Below are 23,237 nucleotides of genomic sequence, written 5' to 3'. Positions count from 1 at the left end.
TTTCCTCCTCCATCTCCCCACAGCTATTTTTGTCTTTTCTTTCTGTGAAGGAGTGAATTGGCTCTGAGACTGGACCCAGACTGGTTCAGATGACAGCTGAATGGGCATTTAGCAGCATTAGACTGGCAGGTACAACAATCACAGAGAGATTGAAAATCACTGACTTGACCAACAAGTTTTCAGAAGCTTCCAATGGCCTCATTTTCTCCTTCTGTTTTTCCTGTTGGTTGTCTCTTTTTCTCTCCCACCTGCAAAAATAGGGCTCTGCCCATTTATGTCTGAATTATTCCCTAATGATTTGGGAGTGGATTGGGGGTGCCACTTGGGAGCAGTGTTGTTAGACTGGAAAGAGTGTGCAACACACAGACTCTGAATATGGTCCACACATTGGCTGTTGACTTTAATACTGATCTTTGGTTTCCAACTGCTCCTCTTGATCTATAGACCCTGAAGGTGCTGGCACAGAGCTGGCACCAAGATGCCATTGGCATAAGTGATCCACTACTGACACCAAATAGTAGGAGTGATACCACAGTGGTGAGGTAGGCAATGCCAAGGAGAGCTGGCTGACATGGGAATTGAAGATGATGGTTTCTGTGGAAATAAAATCTCCTGGCAGGAGTTTGTGATTCCTGCAGAGCCTGATTAAAGCATCATTTGGGTGATAAATAATAAAAGGCAGCAGCCCATCTGCCTTACTACCAGCCCTGTCCCCTTGCACATTGGCTAACTCTTCCAAGGACTTCCAAGGACAAGATGAAACAGTGTGATGATTTGCCTTTCTAGTAATATGTAATCCTATTTATGTTTTGAGGTTAAAGTGCTAGTGCGTAGAAAGTCCATGTGAAGCCCTTCTGTGTTGGTTTGCTCTTTTCAATGCCAAGATTCCTCCTTTGATTCAGGGAAGAAAATGCTTAAGATGTTTCAGGGTCAGGACTGACCCTGGGGAAAAGCAGTTGAACCATGAGAAGGTAGAGGTAGACAAGCACGTCTGCATCATAAGAGTGCTCAAAAGAGGCCCTGAGATTCAGTGGCTCACCCAGACTAGAGACTTACAAGTAGAGAGACTTAAAAATCAGACAGAACCCTACAGCAAGGTCTCCTAAATGTCATGTGAATGTCCAGCATTCACAGGCAGATACCATGAAATGTTAAAACAAAGAAATAATTACTATCAAGATGATTATGGAGCCATTGTTGTGCTTGACCAATTAATACTTAGCAATCCACAGCTTGCATCAAACTTAGAAGTATTTTGCAATGTTAGGAATTATTTGTTGCTCCTGATGTCTTTTTTTTGCTTTAGCTGGGGAAATTTAGTCCTTGAAAAATACATGCAAATTCAGTCTGGTCTGTAAGTCACATCATAATTTCACTGAGCTAGTTTACAAACCTCTGATATATAACTTACTGCTAACTATTTGATAAAAAACTTACTGTTTGAGGGTGTGTGTGGTTTTTTTTTTTTTTTTTTTTTTTCTCTTCAAACCAAACTGCTCCCTAGGGAAGTGTTGCCAGGTAAATTACTGATGTGTGTCTTGCAGTGACAATTTCAGGAATGTTCTAACTCCTGTCTTCCTTTTCTCTATTTTCAGTAGGTTAGTCAAAAGATGACTTGAAGAGGTGGAGTCTGAGATAAAAGAGAACATAAATCAGATTACGAAAGTATATGCAGGAGCCTTTCCTTAACTGTTCCAATTCTCTAATATGTTTAACCCCAGGAAGTAACTTGATGGGTAAACCTTAGATCATACTCAGAACCACTAATTTTGCCTGAATCCGGTGTTGAAAAGGGGAATTATCCACTCTAAAACTTTATCCTCATCATCTGACTTGCATTTTAAGAAGCAATTCATCTTTTTCTTATTCTGCCTCCAACAAAGGTGTTAGTTGTTGTGTAGTTTAAGGGGCTGGATAGAGATGACTCATAAAAGAGCAATAAGCTCTTTTTCTTACTTTTCTTTAGTAAGGGGATTTTCTTGACATTCAGCTCACCAATTAAAACTCCACTCCAGCAGAATGTGGTAGGGCTCTGCCATCTTTATCTTTTAAGATTGGTTTCCTAAGGAAGTGAGAAACATGCCATTACATGCTCCATATGTCTGTTTCTCTCTGTCATCCCCTCCCGCCCCCCCCGCCTGCCCCAACAGTGTTAAAATCTGCTGATTTATTTTAACCACAAGTATAACAGAGGAGTGAAGTTTCCAAAAATATCAAGCTGCTAGAAATGTCATGGAAATCAGAGGCTGGGTAATGTGAGACAATTTACAGCACAAGCTTACTCTTGTTAGACAGCAAAGAAATTTAGCCTTAGACATTCATCTGTAGGAAACCAAGCTTCACTAGTTCTGCTACTCCTAGAAATACATGTTTATTTCTTTGATTCTGAAGAACAATTATGTCCAGAGATCACATTTTGATATCATGCATATGTTTAAAAGTTAACTCAAACTGTTGACACTTCAATCTGCAGCCAGAGACCAGAAGTGCTAAGACCTCCTCTCAACAGCAATCCACCCAAATTCCTGGTGGGTGTTTCTTCTTCATTTTTGGCTACACCACTATGCAAGTTTTCATACAGCTTTTGTCAGTCACAACCTTAGACTAGTTCTGAAAGAGCCATTTTGCCTTGTCACCCCCTGCTTTGGATAACTAACTTTTGCCAAGAAAGGCTTTCAATGCCTTCTCAGTAAGGGCAGAGGAATTACGCACATTGTATTTGGCTCTTTGGCTTATTGGTCCTAGAAAAGCTGCAGAAACTTAGACTTATGTTGGTCAAGTACTTGAGCTGAATTCCAAGTTTTAAAAGGAAGTTCTTTCAGCCATGTCTCAGAAAGACACTGAAGGTGGCTTTTGAATGCTTAGTTCAAGATCAGAAACATCCTGGGCTTTTCCTGTCAGGTAGAGTACTGAAATGATTCAGGTTCTCTCTGTTAATTCAAAGAAATTCAGAGAAGGGATTTTGTTCAGGCAGATACTATGACAAAATGGAGCAGACAAATCATGTTAGACTTTATCTAACATTATTCTGATTCAGGCTTTGTCTGTCTTCTTGCAGCTGGTGTACTGCCAGTTTAAGCATCATATTGTGTGCCCATGTGTCGTGGTTTAACCCCAGCCAGCAACTAAGCACCACGCAGCTGCTCACTCACTCCCCCCCCCCCCCCCCCAGTGGGATGGGGGAGAAAATCAGGAAAAGAAGTAAAACTCCTGGGTTGAGATAAGAACAGTTTAATAGAACAGAAAAGAAGAAACTAATAATGATAATGATAACACTAATAAAATGACAACAGTTTGGAATGTAAAAGGATTGGAATGTACAAATGATGCGCAGTGCAATTGCTCACCACCCGCCGACTGACACCCAGCTAGTCCCCAAGTGGCGATTCCCCCCGTCCCCACTCCCCCCAGTTTATATACTGGGCATGACGTCACACAGTATGGAATAGCCTGTTGGCCAGTTTGGGTCAGCTGCCCTGGCTGTGTCCTGTGCCAACTTCTTGTGCCCCTCCAGCTTTCTCACTGGCTGGGCATGAGAAGCTGAAAAATCCTTGACTTGAGACTAAACATGACTTAGCAACAACTGAAAACATCAGTGTGTTATCAACATTCTTTGCATACTGAACTCAAAACATAGCACTGTACCAGCTACTAGGAAGACAGTTAACTCTATCTCAGCTGAAACTAGGACACCATGCAACAATGAACTTGTATCTGTTCTCCATCAGAAATGTTGTTTCTAGGAAATCTAGTAGTGGGCACCAAGACTGGTGAAATCACGGTCCTGCTAGGCTCTTTGTCAGCTACATCTCTGCTTCTAAAGGCCTCCACTCAAAGGAGCGACTCCTGGCTCTACATAGAGAAAAGTGGTTTGCATCCACAAAGTTCAAAGCTAGCTTTCTCCAAAGTGAGTGGGCATTGTCCAGTGCTTCACAGTACTTTTCTTGGTCCCTTCTGAGCCACATGTAACATCTCTGTGGCTTTGAGATATAAGAATTTCTTTGTATGCTTCTTTCAGGTAGTTTTGCATGGAAAAAGCTGCAGACTGTGTCATAGCCTGTAACTATAGCCACGTTTTTGCATTAAGGATATCTTTCACATCATGGGGCTTGAAATGAGGGATATGTTTCACTGTGATAGTGTTCATGGAGCTGGATGTAGCATGCTCCTACGTTCTTAATGGCAGGGGTTGCTGGAACAAGCTGCTTCTAGAGATGCACTGAGATTTCTCTGAAGGAATTAGCTAGTCCACTCCCAAAGGGATCCCAAGGGAAAGCACCATACACAATTGAAGAATCAGGATCTGACAATAAACCAGAGTGCTCAGCTATTTGGCGGCATAGATGTTCTTACTGCTGTTATTTTCAAACCAAATCTGTTCTTTGTTGTGAAGCAGTGGGAGTTGACTCTGGGCATGCTGCTCCTGTTCACAGCAGGGCTGTCTCGGAATTGCAGTGAGGGGAATTTTAAGTGATCTCCTGCAGGATTATTCAGTTAATTGTTAGTGAGGACAGCTGGGTGACTTAGGTCCTCTCAGCAGGGAGCAATGTATGGTTTCACTGTGCTAGTAAGCCAGGCACTTTGCACTGTCCTCGTGGTGAGAGTCTGCAGTATTTTCCAAGAGACTGCAGAAAATGGTAGGAAATACAAGAGTTCCTGCAATAACACAGAGGCTGTACAGATGGAACTTTTGGTGAGATCAGGGCAAAATACTCCTTGAGACCTGAACCCAAATCAGATTCCATGATGGAGAAGTCTTGATCAATTGCCTCTAAACTTCAGCCTTAAACTGAAGTGGTTGTTTGGTCCAAAGTGCACTGCTTCACAAAGGAATTGTACAGGGAGTGCCTGAAACACAATCAGGTGGTTGTCACTCGAAGCCACAGTTAAGTGGACTTCTACCCCGCAGACTTCTCAGCCTCTCATACAATGACCTGCCTTCTCTACCCAGTCTTAGGTGAGATTGATCCTGGCAGTTGAATTTCCTTTTGATTGAATGTGTAATGGACCAAATGACTATTCTAAAGTTAGGGCTAGAATTAGGATTTAGGACATTACATGCTCAGAACCAGCATGACTCAGTGGCAGATTCAAATGCAGCTTCACGCCAAACAGTTCAGACCTGCTCCCTCAGTCCAAGTCAAGTCATGTCATAACATAGGGCATGCCCTTATCTTTTATTTGTAGGGGTGGGAGTGAAAAAAACATACCCTGCTGTCTCAAACAGCAATATGAATGCCATGAAAGTTTACTGAACCCTGATGCTATACATTAAAGCCAGCATAAACCTTGCAGAAGAATTCCAGCCTCATGGGAAATATTATATACAAGGATGTTTGAGAACTAGGACTGAAGGGTTTAGTTTGATGTCTTAATTGGGACCTGATGCACAGCTGCCACTGGCTTTCTTTGCTCCCTAATCTTAATTTCTTTTGCTTGGCAGACACCCTGCAGACAAGCAAGCCTTCAGAAGCTGAAGAAATGTGTTCTAGGTGAGGGACTAACAGGTTATATCCCAGAAACCTCTGTAGGATGTGCACAGTTAAACAGACTTTCCCAGTGAGCTATTAGCAGTGTAAAGCCAGGCAGTTTTCTTTGGATGAGGCATGCATTTCTGTCCCTCTCCTGATCTCCAGGCCCAGGCCAAGAACACTAGGGTAACTTTTTTACTTTTACAGAGTCCTGTGACCTGCAGGAGATTTATAGCTGCTGCAGAGAAACAGGTGCCAGAATGACCGTGGTATATTGGGAAATTCCATTCCACTGAGAGAGTGCAGATCCAGGAGATGGTCAGAGCTGGTCCAGGACTTTGAAGAGAGCACAGTCAACTTGAATGCCAACTTCTTTCTTTCTTTCTTTTTTTTTTTCCTTTTCTCTTTTTTCCAGAAAGCCTAGGAATTGATTTGCAGAGTTCCTTATGTCTAAGTGGTGATGATATGGGAAGGAATACAAAGGATCCCTTGTTTTTGCCAATAGTGAAAAATTATTTGCATCATGAATGATCAATAGCTGTCTTGTAAGAGAGGTTTTTCCTAGGCTGGTTTTCAATCTTCCTTCAAAATGCTTGCCCTTGCCAGATTCACCACTGAGCCCAGCACCTCCTGGATGTCTGAATGATAAATAGGGAATGTAGAATTCACTTGTTCCAAAGTCACTGTGTCTAGGTGCCATGTAAGTGCAGAGAGGTTGTTAGACGGAATAAACCTCCAAAATGGAAAAACAAAGCAAGAAGTCTAGAGGCAAGATTCTCTGCCTATGAGCTAGACTTATCCTAGAGAGATTCTCTGCTTGCAGACTCCACATCTGGCTGCTCTAAAGTGTTGGTTTTGGGCTGTTTTAGAAGTTGTCATCCTCACATTGTATATTCCTAATTTCCCCAGGAACATTCTTCTGCCTTGACTATTTTGGTTTTACCACTTCCTGGGGTCATGTTTTCCCATACGACTTGTGGCCTGGTCTCCTCCTAGTTCCTCAGTGTCAAAAAGGAGATCAGAAGCTTGGGCATATGCTGCATCTCCCCACAGTACTTTTGGCTTCATGTCCCCTGGAGCCATTTCATTCGTCCAAGAGTTAGTGATACTTGCTTTTGCCTCTCCTGCCACAAAAAATGACCACCCCAGAGTCAGCTTCTTCTCCAAACCAGCCAGACTGCTTTATGAAGTCCTAGAAATCTGGGCCAGAAAATGCCAGCTGGCTCAATCAGCTGGGTTTTTCTCTAAATCTAATTTGTTCTTCTATACCATATCTACAGTAATGTGTGCGCCCTCAGTTCTTTATTCATTGGCTTCCTGTTACACTGGGAAAAAGAAATTTAAAAGAACACGCTCTCTGATGGACAGAATTTCTTTTTAATTTATTCTTTTAATAAAGTTGCAGATGAAAATTTGGGGAAACAATGGTGAAACGTGTCCAAAATGTCAAACCATGGAGCAGAATGAGATGCTGAGATCCAGCTGTGACATTCCACAACGGATCTCCTCTCAGAGATCTGCCAGAGAGGAGCTGGGCTGTGCTACTTGCAGCTTCAAGTTAACTCTACACTGATAGTTGGCACAAAGACAATAAATGTCCCTTTTTCTTGCACTTCTAGCATTTTCCCAGCAGGGACCAGTGGCCAGTAGCCAGGTTTCAAAGAGAACTATGATTGATGGGTGAATATGTAATGGGGAAGATATCTTGCTGCTTCCTCATGTCTAATTCCCACTGCTTTTGCAGGCTGTATCCCAAAGCACTGCTGGGAATAAACAAACGAGTTTCCTTTCTTGGACATCTTGATGCTTATGAGATGGACAGTTCAATGTGAAATCAGTTCATGCTCATTAAGTGATGATTTGTCATTTGTATACAAAGGTACATAAGCAGAGCTTCCCAAATAATCAGAATTAATAAAGACTCACTGTTAATGGGGGAAAATATGGCTTCCAATGATCAGATCTACTGTGGGTGGAGATCGATATAAGTCCTATACGGTCTTCCTAATGTTACTGAAAGTGGGTCTTCTTTCATTCCTGCTGTGGCTAGCTCCACAAGGAGATCACTAACATCCCCCTTGCAGAATGCCAGGTGGGTATTTAACTAGTTTTTGCCAGTGACAGAAAGTAATTGAGGTGTAAAGGATAGTTTTATTGCATTATGCATTTTTTTGTGTGTGGTTAAGACTTCTGTCATGCTTGACAGTATCTTCTACACTGGGCTTTGGGAAAACCTACTCTGAACTGTAGGAGTGGACATTTTAGTACCAAAAGGGCTGCCTGCAATAAATTGCTAAGCGCAGACTGCTCCTAACTTGGAAGAGTGTTTTTAGCATGTATTTGCATGGTGCCTGTCCCACTGGCTTGTTTGTGTGCATCTTCTACAGGGGATGACATCAGATTGAATGAATGAAATGTCTGAATAGCTGAATGAGTGGTAAAAGACAGAACCCAGAAGTACAGGCATCACACAAATGAAAACTTTCTTGATGTTCATCTAGAATAGTTTGTTGGGTATTTTTGAGGGCAGTTGGTTGATTGATTCTCTCTTGCTAAAAGGAACAAATTTTGATGAATTCCCCCCAAATCATTACATCTTCCATTACTTGAAAAGAAATGTCAAGACCCTATGAATAAGTGAAAACATATACCAGTGGCAGGAAGGATCTATTAAGCGTTTTTTCCCCCCACATTCTGATTTCACTGTTTCTGCAGTGAGTATTTGGCCATGCAATTTCTTTTTAACCTTCAGATTCATTGAGTGCCAATGATTAGTTGTAAAGCAAAAAAATCTTCAGATGCCTAGAAAGTGTTCTGCAGATGTAGGTGATGCTGTCTTGAGGTTAACTACAAAATAATAAAACCTCCAACCTCGGAGAGAGTCAGAGAGCTCTTGGGAGTGGTAATGCAGTACAGAGCCTTTCACCCTGAGGTCAGCAGGTCAAACCCATTCCAGATCAGGAGTGACCAGCAGTTATTACATGCCTGCTTTTGGATTCGCAGAGAGGATTTGCAAAGTGTTGCTTTTATTAGTGCTACTGGAAGGCCGTTCATGCACCTATATTGCCAAACCTGCTGATCTATGTCATTCTTCCTAGATGACATGGGAATGAATACTTTATAAATGTCCAGAAATATGGGCTTATTTACAGTACAAAAATCATCAGAGTTGTCATCATTCGCCCTTTTCTGGGCCAGCACAGTAGAAAGATCAAAGATGCAATTGACCACAATTAAGGACTTTATTCTCTTAACTCTAGAGGTGGCCTCTGGGTTCAAACTCAGAACACTAATAGCTCCCACCACAAAGTCATTCTTCATGGGTATTTCACTAGAGATGTTTACCATCAAGAAGTGTCCAAGAATCTTAAATCAGTGCAAATACAACTGCACACAGATCGAAAGAGCAATAAATGGATTAAAAGAGAAAAGCAAGAAATAACAATTAAAAAAAAGAAAAAGCTGAGAACGTAAGAAAAACTCATCAGTCTCTGTAAGTCTGTTAGGGGCAGTGCTGACACACACACTCACCTTCCACAAGAAACATAGCTGCAGGCAGTACATTAGACATGTGGAAGGAGTACTGCATGAAGTCAAAGAAAATCTAAGCTTCTTTTCCTCTGTCATAAATCATAGCACATGGGTTTTTTTCCAAGGCAAGGTGAAAGATTGATTTTTGCACAGTGTATGGCTGCATATATTAGCTTCCGATTTTCAAGGAAATGGCACCATTTCTGAATTACGTGACATGCATTATGTTGTCAGTTTCAACATTTCAACATGTGCAGTAATACCTAAACCTACTCCATCCTGCAACCTTGTTCTCTTCTCTTGTGCACCATCCCTTCTCCCTGATTGCTGCTTTTCAAGCAATTTCTCCAAAGCAGCTTTCCTTCTCACTTTTCAACTGAAATTTGAGGCTGTGAAAGATATTAACTTCTCTGAGATGGCAGATGAATGAAATCCACCCCCACCCCCGCCACAGATTTAGGAGGCCAAATGCTTTGGCTTCAGAGTATATCCACACCATACAAAGGAACACTATATAGATGTACTCAGCATAGCACTGTCATTCTAATAAGTGGTGTAACTGGATCAGACTAATTAAGCCATCTAGAAGCTAAGCATGATGTTGACTTTGCACCACAGCGAAATCTGGTTTCGGGGATTGTGCATTGCTAATTACTTATGGTAAACAACGCAGAAGGATAAGGGAGAAATTAGTCTGGAAGAACAAAAATTAAAAGGAATAACTGTAGAGGTGAGCATGTGAGTTTTAGGAGGAAAAGGAGAGGGACTGGAAGAGCACAGAGGACATGGAAATCTGAGGCTTCATTAAACCTTGAACAAGGGAGTGTATTGGGCTTTCTGCCATAAAACCAATGGTGCTGATGGGCCACACTGTATGGTCAAGTCCCTCTTTGGCAGTATTACTGTAGGGGCCCAGAACTGTAGCAACATGGGCAGCTTTATGACAATGTATACGGTGGTGTTTGTGAGCTCTTCCTATAGCACATCTAGCCCAAATATTTAGCACAAACTTTCATTTGTGATAACTGGAGAACAATGATGGAATTGCTTTCTAAAGTAATTTTCATTGGAAAGTAAACAGAAGCCATCTTTCTGCATCTCAAGGGTTAAAGTAATTCCCTTGAAGTTAGTGGTGCTCTAACAGTAGGGGCCTTGAGTCTATGCCTAAATGACCTGCTTTTATTATCATCTATCACATCTATGAGGATAGACTCTACAGGCAAACTTTTTCTGTTGGTACAGACTGATACAATTAATAGGAATCTCCAAACTAAGCAGTGGAACTCTCCCAAGTTAATTTCATCCATTTCTCCACCTCTGCACAAACCCCACTTTAAGCCAAGCTTCACTATTGCCTGCAGTTTGCAGCAGGCAATGGTCTGAAACATTTAGAGGCTTCCAGGCGGTTTCATTCCAAGTTGGCTTTCTCTGAATCCACATCAGTTGGGAGCTTGCTATGCCACAGAGATGGTATAAAAAGAATTAATATTATTATTAATATTATTTTCTTAGGTGATCTCAAGTGAATTAGGGTTCTTCAGATCTACTTTTTTCTCCAGATTAGTGGATCAGTCTGCCACAAAACTGGGAAGGATCCAGTGTGCATGCCCAGAGGAGCCTGGCACCCAACATTTAGTCTGCAATTTCTCTTTTCCTGCTTCCTGTCCCACCCAACTTCTAGCTCTGCTGAATCAGCTGTGTGAAAGCTGCCCCTTCTCTCAAGCTCTGTGAGCCAGTGCTGCCTCTTAAAATCTGGCAGAACAAAGTGGATATGCTCATATGCCTGTTTTGCTGCTCTAGCCTCGGCTTTGCTTACCGTCCCTCTTTCTGCTGCTGAACAGCTAGTTGTTTAAAGAGCTTTTTAAATCATGAATTTAAAGAAACACAGACAAGGTAGAAACAAGATTATGAGGTCACAGAGGTGAGGGGAATTGACCCCATCTGAGGATGAAGGAAATGTGAGTGCAGAGTAGATGCAGTCTGTGCTCTGGAGCCGTGACCCTGCCCTGTGAACTGTCTGACACGAGGCTGCCCCAGAGCACGCTGTTTCAGCTGATTTCACTCCCCAGCTCTTGGGTGCCAGTCCTGTGAAGAAATACATATTTTCTTACTGCACATTACTCAACCCCTAAGTTCCTTGCTTTCTGATAGAGGGCTCCTATGAGCTCTACTAAATGTGGGAAGCAAAATCTTTGAGACCTGCTTCTTTGTGGCTGTTAACTGTAATAGGTATTTTTTGCTTAGAACTGGATCTGTAGAGTGTGGCAATGGTTGTGTTTGGTTGTTGTGTTGTGTTTGGGGTTTTTTTTGGAAACAGAGCAAGGTATATTTGAATACCCCTTAGCAGGAAACCCTGATCTGCTTGAGTGAAAATCCCATGAAAACATTCAGTTTACACAAAGCGGGTGTGTGTGTGTGTGTGTGTGTGCAAGAGTAAGCCTTAATTTGTGTATTGGCTAATGATGAAACTCATCTGAACTGAGAATTACATGTTAAGTGATGACTAGTTGCTGTCATGACTTTCTCCACAGTAGTAAATTGTCCCCTAAATACCCATTGGATTAAACTCTTCACAAGGTGAAAAATTTGATTTAGGAGAACCACAATCCTCCAAGAAATTGAACTCATATTTTCCTTTGAAGCTTCATGAGATTTGCAGAAAGAAGTCCCTCTGAGCCCAACATGGAGAAGATATCATTAGAGAAATGAAAATTAATAGGAGTGCCACAATAAAACTACGTTGCATGAAGATAGACTACAATGCTGCCATGTCTGTACAAAGGCTCGGCCCCTATTGTAGGACTCTTAAAGGGAAGATATTCAATTAAATGAAGGTTACTGCTGTTATTCCAGTTATGCACTACTCTTCCCACTCTGATTACATTAATTTTGCTTCAGAAGGGGGTTAGAGAAATTAATTCTTGATATGCTGTAAGAGAGGAAATCTTGTGCTGTGGTTGAGGGCAGGGTGACCTGAAGAGTTCCTTCCTCCACCCAATAAACATGCTTCCTATGGCCAAAGGGAATGAAGTCTTGGGTGTATCCCAAACATGCAAATGGCAAACAACCCCCCCAGCTCCGCAGGCTGGGCCCTTGGGAGTCTTTTGTGGTTTAGAAACAACAGAACTTTCTTCGCAGTTGCAGTCTTTGAGAGAGCATAGCTGTTTGTGATGGGTTTCTCTGGACAACATGAGATCTCTACTACTTAATGGATGGATACAGCTGGCATCTACTGAGTGTATTTCAAGACTGTGAACTAACTGTTTTACTGATAAAGGTGTTCTTTTCAAAGCTTACCAGTTGTTTAAAAGTCTTTCTTGGCTGTGGATTCGAGTAGGCAGTATTACATCCTTCCCTAATGCTCTAGTTTATCTGGTAGTGACAACTCCATTCCTCCTCACTGCAAATTGGTATACATCCTCTCCTTTGCAAGGATACTATCTGAGATGGTCCTTTTTCTGTCTGTGGGTGATCAGCTCTCCATCCTTCTCCCTTTTCCCAAACAAATATTTTTTCATACTTAAACTCTGAGTTACTGTTTCTCTGCTCTACACTGATATTGAGGACAGGTCTTTTCAGCTTGTAAGGGTTTCGATTTTTTTCCTTCTCCCCAAAATATTTGGCTAAATTTTACCCTAAACTATTCTCCTTTTAATTGTTAATATACCAGAAGTTCCCCAGACCCTACAAATGCCCTGGGAAACTATAATCTTTCTAGTTTCTGAGCAAATGGCAGCAGCACTGCTGAGAGGAGTGTCATTTTACAGAGCAGCTTCTTTGGGGCTTTCCTGGTTTGCTGTCTGTAGGACAGACCCATTAACAGAAAGGCTACAACCAAGGATCAGCACATCTAAGGTCTCCAGCCGCAGCAGAGACCCCCAGCAATCTGGGCAGATTTCCATTGGAAGCTTGCCTTGGAATCAATAAAATTTCATTAAACCCCTGCTGTGCCAAATGTAGCATATAAGGCTCAATGGAAAAAAATTTGCTGGCTCTTATAATTTTCCCGATACAATTCTCTGGCCCATACTTTCTATTTCTACTGCCTCCTTGCACTTCATAGCAAAATTAGCTATTGCAGACAACAGCCATAAACAAAAGGACAGCTAAACTATTAGCCAAAGGCCACTAACTACTGCAGTGAACCAAAGTAATTCACAAATAACTGAAAAATGTATAGCTGAAACAGATTTTACCATAGTTGTCACCTGTCTGTTGTAGACTTCTCTGTACTACTTTTGTTAGGATGTATCAGCCTATGCCAGTTTTCCTCTTGTGACTTTTAGCGCTAGAGGGGGTTGTGGAATATGCTGTCTTTAAAATATGGCTACTACTTTGGGACATCCCATCACAGTCCCTATTTTTGTCAGCAAACTTAGTCAAACCAATGGAGCTGTAAATATTAATAGCAGAAATACAGTTACAAAAGGCTGGAAAAGATATGAGAAAAAGCAATGTTGGTCAGCATGTAGAGAATATTCTTTACAAAGGGGAGAGAAAGGGTTGGCTCTTCTCTGAAATCTTTTCCCAAAACAGATGACTTGATCTATAAGCTATCTAAACTGTCTTTTGATTAACTACATGGAATAACTGCTTTATTCTACACCACCACCACCAAAACCCATTGCTAGATCCCACGATTGGAAGCAGCAGCTTGTCAAATTCAGTCTAAAAATAAAACACAGAACTTCAGTTTTGCAGGTAACTGCTGAACTGAAATAATGTACCTGAAAGCATTGGGAATTGTCTGTAGTTTGCTGTCTGGATGTCAGGATTTGTACCTTGCAATGGTTTGGGTTTTGGTTGGTTTTTTTTTTTTTTCCAGCTCAGATAAAAATTGTAATTGTAGTGCAAGAATTCTTGAGTGACATGGGATTTTTGTTTGGCTGGTGCTTTGTAGAAGGGGCAGATTAGAACAGTCACTTCTAAATTAAAGATTTAAAGTCTATGAAATGTTTGCAGCACCCATGTTATGCAAGCTATTTCATACTTACATATACCAAAGCCCTGGGGAAATTCAGTCCTAACATTCCCTTACCTATTTACTTAGAGGAACACCATGATCACACAAAGAGAGGTATACAGGAACAAAATAATAAAGAAGGTACAATGCAGAAAAAGAAGTTGTAATTAATTTCCCTTTGAGTTTAACTGAATAAAATCAGTGAATCATTTTATTTTTACCAGTGGATTTTTTACAAATAAACTTAAAATATTTCTCTTTAGATTTGTGGCTCCAACAGCTGCAGCTGAAACCAGCAATCAGCAAAGCCCCTTGTTTTTATTGGAGCTGAAGTGGCTTGTTGAAAATGGATTGGATTACAGGGATCAATCAGCAGCAGGTCGAGGATGCAAAGGGAACTCTGCCAATGCAGCAGGCTGCCAGGAGCAGCGAAAATCCTTGGGCTAGTGGCAAGTCCTAATGTACTGGAAAATCCATTGTTTTACAAAGAGCTTTGGAGATAGGAAGTAGATCGAGTTGCAGTAGAATGCAAAAATAACAATTATTCTCTCCCAAGTTCCTTTTGTTCCTTTGCACATGACTGAAAGGAAAACAAACTCCATGGAGATGCTGCCCAAGTGTATGTCTAGCCAGTGCCAGGAGATGATCAGAAATAGGACAGATGCTAAAGCATGACCTTCCCTGAGTCATAGTTTAGGAAATGGAACATTTCTGAATTTCAATAGCAGTCATATTAGAAATTTGAAAGCTGCCATATGGTTCTGTCCAGTGCAATTCTGGATTCTCCCAGAACGGTGACGATTGCTGTTGCTTTCCATTAAATTAGAGTTGAATAATCTTGTCATTGTTCTGGAGATGGTCAGTTTTCAGAGTATTAAGCCTTGGCTAATGTCAGGATGAGCTGACACCCCATTGTGTCCCCAGTTGCACAGCAGATTCATTACACAACTTGCTGGGAATATTAGTAAATAGCCTAAAACCAGAGTAATTAATAACTTCTGCGTTCAACTCGTTTAGACTTCAGTGATGGTTCTTTACTTGTCATTTATGAATTAGCCCCCTCATTCAGTTGGAGCTGTCTCATAGCCATCTGAAGTTTGAAACTGCAGATGGCAGAGAGACAGTCATGAATCCTGCCTGGCCTTGTTGACACAGGAATCAGAGTTTCTAGATGAAAGACAGGCATTTGCTGATCTACACTCACGAGTATTTGGGAATATTGACCTCCAGCTGGATGCTGAATACAACAGTAGTTCACAATTCCAAGAAATGTTTGCAGCGTGTGGCTCATTGTCTTGAACTCTAGTCACATGGTGAGGTAACACAGATGTTTTTCTCAAATATCGCCATTATTAAAAACAGGTAGCTCTGCTAGAAGCACAGAGGAGGAATGGATCTATCTGATGACAACATCTATTCCTCTGTCAATGGCAGGATACGGTTCCCACGAGACCATGTGTCAGATATTAAACTGATACTATGCTTGAACTTAGCCGAACGTCTGGCATGAAAGGGTTAGAAAATCCACTTCATGAGCAGAGTTTATAACAATAATAAAAGTTCTGCAAACTTGGGAGCCTAATGAAAATCCACATAACAATCCAAGAAAAGCTGAACGGTGGAAAAAGTGAGGCATTTGAATATTCTCTCTCTTTCTGTGTTGGGCTCTGGTAACCTTGGTGGGACTGACTCTTAGGTGTTGAAGAGCTACAGTTCCCCTCGGAGGAATGTTCTCCTCATCTGCTTGCAAGAGAGCATATTTTACATTGTAAAATCAGGCAGAGAAGAGGAAGTTTCACAGATTTGTTAATTCTGATTTGAAATAGCAAATTCTTTGTGAAAGAATTTGGGCAGTATGTTTTGGGGGGACAAATGGCAGTATTTCATTCTGAGGAAATCAGCATGTCCGATTTCAGTGCTGACTCTTAAAACCTTGTGGGATACAAGATTTTTAAAATGTCAAAACAACATGGTATTTTGAAAGGAAGATTTGAAATGTTTCTTTCTCAAACTTGAAGTCTTCCGAACATATTCCTCTCCAGAATAAAGTGCCAGCAAAGTGGAAGACAGTTTTTCCTTCTTTTCCTTATTTTTTTCTACCACTTTCTTTACTGCTTGTTATTCTATATTCAGGACATAGATGTTAGATGATTTGGAAAAGGAATGTCTATTTCTAGTTGCTCAGTGGAATGCCTGAAACACTTTTAAACATTTTTGGACAGTATGATGATATAATGAAGTTCAGAGATCTTGGGATATAAGGTTCAAAGTGGAGGGAATTATTTCCGTTTCATGTAATGTCAATTTTCCAAGGCTGTGATGTCAGTGTCTCTCCCAAAGCATAAAATACAAACAAATAGGTAAGAAGGCTATGTTCTGTTGCTTGTTAAGCTGAGGATAACCAGAAGATTATTCTTTTCCAAAGTTTTGGGGTAATGCTGCCAGAAAGAAGGGCATTAGAAGGGAGCTGTATCGCCTTTTTTGGAGGACTGTCTCTCAGACCATATTTCATTTGAACTGCTTTCTCATTCCAAATGCTCAGGGGCATCTTCTGGAAGGAGGCACACTTCTAAACAGTGAAGTACTTCACATATGCTCCTATGATACAGTGCACAAACAGTGAACTTTTACCTGCTGCCAGGACTGGCTGTTCATTTATTTTTCACATTCATAATACACTGTGGGCATCACTGGCTGTCAGAGAATATACGAGGACCTCCCAGGTCAATGCAAAAAACTCTGCTACTTGAGCTGGCAAACGTGCTAAATTGTTATCCTTAGGTAAGGAGTCAGGAATACAAGGCATATTCTCTTTTAGGCCCTGAGCCATCTGTAAGTATGCATGTAAACTGCCAAACCCTCTTTACACCTGCTGATGCAAAAGCATCATGTACCTGCATCCCATTTAAAAAGCTGTAACCAGTGTATGTGGATTTCATCAGTTAATATTCCCTTTGCATTTCAGGCCTAAACAGCTGAACAGCAGAATGATTTAGCCATCCTTCTGCAAGAGTCTGCGAACATGTAAAATGCATATATGTATTATTTTAATTTTGCAAACAAAGCCAGCTTTATGTTCTTTATGTTGAAAGATTTAATTCATGCAGCAAGGCTTCAAACAGAAACATAGCTTGCCTATGTGTGGTAGGATGAATAGCATTTTAAGTGACTCTTCAATGGCTCCCATGACATCCTCTTAAACAATCAGAGGCACAATAAACTGGTGATTTAGATGAAGAATCTTCTTGGTGGAGAAATAGATCAATAGAGTTTAATGGAAAAAGTCACTAATTTTTACTCTAGAGTAAACACTGATGATGTGACTGGAAACTTGATAGTTCCTAGGTTGGATTCTCAAGCATCTGACATGTTCATGTGCAAGATATTACTCATCTTTGCTCTGACAAGGATCTTCCTTTCTGCGTTTCCCCCATCTCTCCTAGGAATCAGGTTTGGCTAGCAGGCATCTACCTAACTTGCATTTCATATTTAGCTAGCTCCAAAGCAAGACTCAGCTTTGTTTACAGTGGCCGATTGATAAAACATGTTTACCAGTGCCTTTGCCAAAGAATAAAGACCCTGGATATTTCATGATGATGGAGACTTTGTGTGATACTTAGGGGTCTGCCCACTTTTTTCCACATCCTTCCCTAGGCGATGGAAGCTTCGGAGTTTTCAAAGAGAATGAAAATAGAGTACAACTATGTCTATGTCTTTGCACTACTCTCTACTCAGTCCTCTTGCAATTTATCTTGCCAGCTCTTCAGAGCTCCTGATGCTTTCCCCTTTATCTGCACGAGCTCTGGGGATTTCCTGGGGTTGTTAAGTCACATCACTTGGCAGTATGCACTGCCCATGTTACACCAGAAGGATGTAAATTCCTCCTGCTCTTGCCTGGACAGCAATGTTCTTTGCAGCTACTCTGAACAGTAAAACAGCAATAACACAGGCAAAGTGTAAATAGCCTCAGCTGGCTGCCTGTGTCTATGCCAAACCTGGCTTGTGCGTTTGTACAGTCACGTTGGTGCACTTGGGGCTTCGCTGAGCCTGAGACTCCTCCATCCACCTCCCATGCTCTGCCCAGCACCAATAAGGCAGTCACTCACTTCGGGATCACCTCCTTCTTGCAGCAAACCTACATGCCAGATGAGAGGAGATCTTTGTTTCCCAAAAGACATGATGCTGCACTTCTTGCAACAGTTGCTGGAGGGGAGAACAGCCTCTGCTGTTTGCCCTTTGGGATTTAAAAGATGTATCAGCCAGTCTATTTATGTTTTTAGGAGTTCACCCTAGCATGAATTTGGCTGTTAACTTTCTGTAGAAGCCACGAACAAGCACACAGGGAATCTGCATGTTGGTCTGGATTTGGGTGATGTTCCACATCTGTAGGGAACTCGGAGACCCTGTGTCCTTAGCAGGATTTACTACATGACAGGCTGAAACATGAGAAAAGTAGATTGTCTGTGTCTGCCCTGCAAGGCTGAAAGACAGCTCAAGAGGGGTGATAAACACACTCAGAGCTGTGATCTGTGTGCTCTCCCTTGCACTGTTGAGTGCTGGTCTGGCTGCAGCATAGGCTCAAAGCAGCCAGAGCTGTGTGAAAGCTGCTGGGTCTGGGCTGTCTCCTTTGAGTCTGTTCTAAGGTGCTAACGATGTTCAGGTCCTTTCTGGAGAGCTCTGCAGTTCAGGCTCTCCCCTGCACTCATGGTTGGTAAGAACTGGTTTGAGCCTGTGTCTGCAGATTCTGGATGTACCTCCATGTGTGTCACATGGATGGTGTGAAAAAGTTTTAATATATCTGTGTGGGGAAACCTGTTCTGTTCATCAGGGCTACCCTGGACATTTTTTATATTAAGAGAAAGCTGAGATCCCCACAGCCTACTGGAGTCCTTGGGAGTGCAGTCCTAGGCAATGCATACTGATAACTGGTGGGAAGGCCAGTGCGGAAAGCTAGAGCTGATAGTAGAAGCTGGAAAATTGGCATTGCAGTACAGAAGAGTTGTGAGAGAAAAGGATGACTTAGAGGTCACTAATAAACAGTGCCTAGATCTCTCCAGGTAGCATGGCTGCGGGTACAGCCAGGCATTAGCCTGCAGCTAAGCAGAATTTGGTAAATTGCTTCCATTTTATAGCATGAAAATCAAGCTAGGGGCACAGAGAAGGCATAAAACTGGATCTGGTTAAAGGCTCAGTCCTTTTGCATTTTTTTTCCCTTGAAAAATTAAAGGCATTGAGTTAAGGTCAGTGTTGGTTTGGTCACACAGGAGCTGAGGATCTGAGGAGTTCAGTTTGTGGTCCTACCCTGAAGAGCATCTCCAGAAGGAATGACAAGACTTTTGTTGCTGTTCTCTGCAAATGAGCTTTGCTCATTCCTTTTCACTCAGCAAAGGGACCTCTGAGGTTCCAGGATTTTACATTTTAAGATGTATGTTTTAACTGCTCAGTCATACAAAGCACAAACCTGGCTGGAAAGAAAAACATTGCAATATATTATTTGTTTTGTTAATTGATTCAGACGGCCAGCAGAGAACTCATGTACAGGGAGAACCAGTCTAAATCACTTTTATGAGCAGAGATAGTCAATAGGGAATTTTGTTTTTACTGTGCTGCAGTTGGATATTTGGTATCAGGCTTCCTAAATGGACTTAATCTCAAGATTATAGTTCTCTATGGAGCCATTGGGGTCACTTTGTAATTACCCAGCTTTCCACACTTCAGGTGATGAGAAGGACATGCATGGGAATGGCATTCTTGTACTCGTTTCATTATAGGAGGGACCTTTCCAGAAATGGAGGAGGTTCCAGTTTGCAAGGACTGGGATGAGGAAGAAAGACCAAAACACATACATCCATGCATTTTTAAAAGTCCTGATAATTATCCCTGGGAACAGTATATATGCACTCTGAAGTTGTGTTTCTTGTGGATATTTCACTGTGATCCGGTTGGATTAATTACAACCATGACTTCTTCACTTAAAACCATCACTGCCAAGCTGTGGGCAGGAGGGCTAGAACAGATAGCAAATTTTTACCTGACTGTGATCAGCTAGCCTCAAAATTTATCCCTGGAAAAGGATGCCAGCAAGTTAGACTGCACCCAGAAGGAACATCTAGACATCAGCTTTGCAATCTAGCTTTATTTCTGTGGCTTAGAAACTTTGCTGCATCCTGAAGTAGTCTTTAGGAAAACAAACAAACAAAAAAACCCCCAGAAAAACAAAATACAAACCTGAAGTAACAGTGAAAAAAACAAAGCAGAGTTTGGATCATGGTTTCCAGTAAAACATGCAAACAACATGGAAGTTCAGTAATACAGCTGAAAGTTGACAGGAGATAAACCCTTTTAGCCCCACAAGTCAGATGGAAACTGCATATGGAGTAATTTTAAGGATCTAGCTCTCTGAATGCTCGGGCTTCCTTTCCTTCTCCTTTTCTTGGGTCCCATGATGTTCATGAATGTGAGAAATGGTTGGGGAGGCTGTAAGCCGCAGCACTAGTGATCTGAGATTTGCTTTCACATGGACCAAAATAGACCAAGGAAAATAACTAAACAAACTTGCCCTTTCCAGAATTAGGGAGGTTCCTCCTTGATGTTTTAACTGCAGCTCTCCATGTTTTGTTAGCAGTGTGTATGGGTATCATACAACTGAACGGTCTGGGAGTTTAACTGGATGAGGAAAAAAGCACAGGAACCAAAGGTGGAGGGTGATCTATCAGCCTGCTTCTGCCCCGTATCATTCACCTGGCTGTACGTACACAGTTTTTAAGTATAAATGTTAAAAAGGGTTTTGACACATTAGCAGAGGAGATGTTCAGGACAGACTGTTAAACATGATTTGTCCAAAGGCAACTCTTGCTTAAGAAGACCATGAACTGCTGCTTACTGAGGGCTTGAAGGGTAGAGGGAAAACTTTACAGTAGTTGCCTCTTTCTGCTTGTCTGCACACTGCCTACTGGCTGCTATAAAAGGCAGCATACTAGACCAAAGGACTTCTTTTTGTGACTCAGGATATTTGCTCATATCCTCTCTATTTGGCCTTCGTAAGATTTTCTGGCAGACTTAGGAGGTTGATCTTTTGAGGAAGACAGCATATATGGGTATGTTGCTGCTTGTTTAACACGGCATTCGTATCAGGAAGAAGAAAAAAATTTCTCAATTCATTTCATTGTAATGTTTTCTAAGTGAAACTTTTCTGTTGTTGACTCTGAATACTTTCAAATTAAATTTGTGTGAGTTGAATATTATAAAAATTAATATGGAAGAAAATTGATGTCTGAGATGGATTAAATACATTGTGCATCGTGAGCCTTCTCAACAAAATTAAAAAAGCAGTTAGCACTTTCTACTCTCCTACGTGCATATTTAATATTTAGGTAGTATATGTAATATAATTGAACATATTCATAGAAGTTTATCTGTTAATACATATTAAAACATATTACACATGTTAAAAATGTATGTAAATGTTAACTGCGTGGTTTAGTCCTGTATAAAGACTGCCCTTGAACTAGACAGAACTTCAGACTGTGCAGGTGCATGTAACTGCATGGCTTTCTCTGGTTTTACACTGCAGGTGTTACTGTATTTCTGATGAGTGATCTGTATTTTTGCAGTGAGGGTTTCTGAGTTTTATCCTTATCGGTGACTCTGAAGTTTGTGCAACTGTGGATTGCTGAAAAATTAAAATCTCCATTGCTAATATGTAACCACATAGTCCAAATCAAGATACCTCTTTCAGGACCATACTTGAAAAGCACCCAGTACTCAGTTTCTTCCAGGAGACTGAAACAGAAAAAAATAACCAAAGGAAATGGCAGCTACCTCTGCACCGTCTGAGTGGTGGTGCTCAGGTTGATGTGTAGATGGTACATTCCCACTGAAGTGCAGAGGAGAGCTCCATAGAAGGCTATTAAACTCACTGGTTAAAATGCAACCTCTCCAGTAAGTCTTTAAACCAAGAACTGAGAGGCAATGTGGGGGAAAGGATTACTCTATACTTGCCCTATTACACTCTTCGCTAAACATCCACTGCTGACTACTGCCAGATGCATCTTGTGTTAGATGGACCTTTGGTTTGACCCAGTATGGTTGTCTCTGTGTTCTGCTGCGATCTATGAAAAACATGATTATAAGTGAGGTAGTGTTGTTACTAAACAGTTCTTGGAATGGCAAGCCTGTCAGCAATTTTTAGAGCAAAATTTTTACAGAAACCTTTTGAGTTTTGTTCTGTTTTGGAAGAAAATTAGTCCCCAGGTCAGTCTGTGGGGTCACTCAATCACTCAGCACTTCGAAGCAGATAGCCTTCCAGAACACATTGGGAAAAGCACTAGCAGAAAGCTGGCTATTCGTTCGTGTTTCACACCTCCTTAATTACCCACCTGTGTTCCTTTTATTATCAAAGCTTGAATAGGATCGCTCATAAAACAGAGGCCGAAAGGAAATTGCTGGTTTGCTCAGATTGCATCAGCAGTGTAAAATGGAATCATTTAATATCTGAACACTCTGCCCCTTTCATTTTCATTTTCATTTTCCTTTGTTCCTTCCATGACACTATGAATCCTACCCACCCAACACCTACAATACACTGAGCAGCACATGCCTATTAGGGAAAGGGAGACATGATTTTACAGTTGTCTACCTTTTTTTCCCAGCCTAACACCTAGATTTCACACAAATCGCCATTTCAGTCCAATGAGTTACTGGAAAAGTAGTGTCAGGTCTCCTCAGCTATAAGGAACTGCTCACATACCCATTTCCAGTCAAGCTGCTCTATGAGAGGTATTTGAACAAACCAACAGCTCGGATTAGGAGGTGTGTAGACTTTCCAGTCTGTCCTGGTAACGAGTGGCTTCATTCTTACCAGTTCTTTTCTAAAAGTGGAAGAGTTTGTAAAATGTGTAGAATTTTTAACCAGTTTGTATGTAGCGTATCTGGGTGTGTGAATGCATGCAATCCAATCCTATATGGCTTCTTACATTACAAAACCTGGTGCAGTTTTATAACCCAAGTATGTAGGAATGAAATGACTGATATTTTCCCACTGTGCATGTTTTACGCAGTTCAGGAGATTTGTACGCTTGTCTTCCCTGATCTTGAGGATTCACTTTTTTTTGCTTTCACTCATCATGTTTTCCATTTATCCAGAACTGGTTTTGGCTGACCTTTTGGTATCTTCGCTAAGGGCAAAACCCTGACATTATGGAGAACTTGTTTCATGATCTAAATCTATGTTAGTTTAAAACAGATTGTGCCATGAGCGTCACTTCCAATGG

This window comes from Haliaeetus albicilla, chromosome 8 (assembly GCF_947461875.1).
Source record: "Haliaeetus albicilla chromosome 8, bHalAlb1.1, whole genome shotgun sequence".
Lineage (NCBI taxonomy): Eukaryota > Metazoa > Chordata > Aves > Accipitriformes > Accipitridae > Haliaeetus > Haliaeetus albicilla.
This window is presented reverse-complemented; position numbering follows the sequence as displayed.